Below are 2,135 nucleotides of genomic sequence, written 5' to 3' on the forward strand. Positions count from 1 at the left end.
TGGTAAACAGTGAATAAAATCAAAATGCTATCATTTTCAAACATTCAATCTATTCATTAGATGGAGAATAGTGAAAAGACAACATATTAAGTGTTAAAACCGAGAAAAAATATTGTTTTGGGGGACATATGTACTCATTTCTAATTTGATAAATCCAACACGTCTCAAAAGAGTTGGGACGGGGATCATTGAAATTTAGTAAACATCCAAATAAGATAAAACAACAAAGAAGAACATTTCAAAATGAATTGTACTGACGGACAATATATAGGTGTCCAGGTATAAGATCATCACAGAGAGGCTGAGTCACTCAGAATTAAAGATGCAAAGGGAATAATTACCATAGTTATTACATACATTTTTGAATTCCCTTTGATTTACCACGATTGAGTGTATATAAGACATATTTTTGTTAATAAAATCATTGTATAGGTTCATGACATCATGAAATATATATTGGCTGTAGTCTCACTCTAATTCCTGGAGTGCTAGAGTTATTGAAAATTGACCATATTAACCCTGTGAAACCTGAACCATGAAAGCAACGAGAGAAAATTCTATTTTTTGGAATTTGCTTCAATATTGGTCCCTAATAAGAAATGTAAAAAAAAAATCAAAATTTTGTTAAGGTCACTGAGATATTTAATGCATCATATATGATGCATCAGGCTTTAAAGGGAATGAAAATCCCAATTTCATGACCATTGATAAATGACTTTTTAATGCATTTACAACTTTTTTTTAATTTAAAAAAGTTGTCAGACAATTTAATTTGAGGATTATCTTTAAATATTTAGTGAGATCCTGCCATTTTTTTTAAGCCTATCCTTGTTTTAAGAGCAGGACCATATTTTACATTTCCCCACAGCCTGGTTGGGTAATTTTTTAAAATCTATGTAAAAAAACATAGCTGATCGAATGCTCAACAACCTATTTATGAGTGTAATATAGATCATTATTCATTTTTGATGTGTAATTTGAATATATGGGTCCATTACTACAAATTGGACCATTTCTCCATTCACTTCAATGCATTTTTTACGAGATCATAATTTCAACATTTTGCATTGCATTTTAAAAATTGCAAGTAAAAACCTGTTTCTTAAGGCAATATCTTTGTCCTTGAAGTAAAACAACTTGTGTGTTTTGTTAAAACGATCGTCGTGGTAATGCTTTGTAAGTTTCCCTATGGAGCAAATGCATTGATGGCTGACTTCCTGCCACGACCGGATGGTGCTTATATGTCTCATCAGTTTTAGCACGATCTCTCTGCAAACACGGTGTAAAAATATAAACTCTTCCTTGCTTAATTGCACAAAGCAAGTGTTCAAATTAAAGGATGTAGAGTTATATTTTCCGGAAATTTGTACACAAACCTTATGCAATTTGACGGAAATCTCAGCGTCGGTCAGTGGGAAACCGCATTCATACCCCAATATTTCCTGTTTTTTTTCCGCCGAGCTGTGGTCAACTATGTTGTCGGACCGCTGCTCTCTCTGTGGCGGTTTCCGTGTACTGCAGGACGTTTGGAAAATGACCACGCAAGGATGTTTTTTCAGATCGATTTTTTTGTGCGTCGCCAGCGTGGGAGAGGGCTTTGAAATTTGATGAGGAGAACATATATGATGCATCCGGCGCGGATAGGGTTTAAGAAATGCTTAATTGCATGAAAATGATATCAGAGGGATTTAACACTAACATTCTCATAAGCACCTGAGCTCACTTGACAAATAGAACGCACAGAAACGACCATGGGAAACTGTCCTTTGACTTTACAGACAGTCAGCAGAAGTTTTAGAAGTTCCATTCTTTTTGACAATAATAGAGCATTGCACATCCTGTGCTACAGTGAAAATGGACCATCCAACTTGTGTTAGTGCTAGCTTCAAAAGTCAGCCTCCATGATGGCATGCGGATGCAGTAGTGCATTGGTTAAGATGTTCTCACTCATCTGTAGAGTTAAATACAGTGCTGAATGGTATAAATGGGTTTTAAACAGCATGAAAAGCCACTCATGCATTATATTTTGAAGGGAAATCTTCGATTACTGCCACATAGTAAGGTCAAATTGCATTCTCTACTATGTTTTAACAGTTTGGCTCCATCATAAGGACCAGCAGGTGATAAAATGGTGT

The sequence above is a fragment of the Engraulis encrasicolus genome, chromosome 12, assembly GCF_034702125.1.
Source record: "Engraulis encrasicolus isolate BLACKSEA-1 chromosome 12, IST_EnEncr_1.0, whole genome shotgun sequence".
Taxonomy (NCBI): Eukaryota; Metazoa; Chordata; class Actinopteri; order Clupeiformes; family Engraulidae; genus Engraulis; species Engraulis encrasicolus.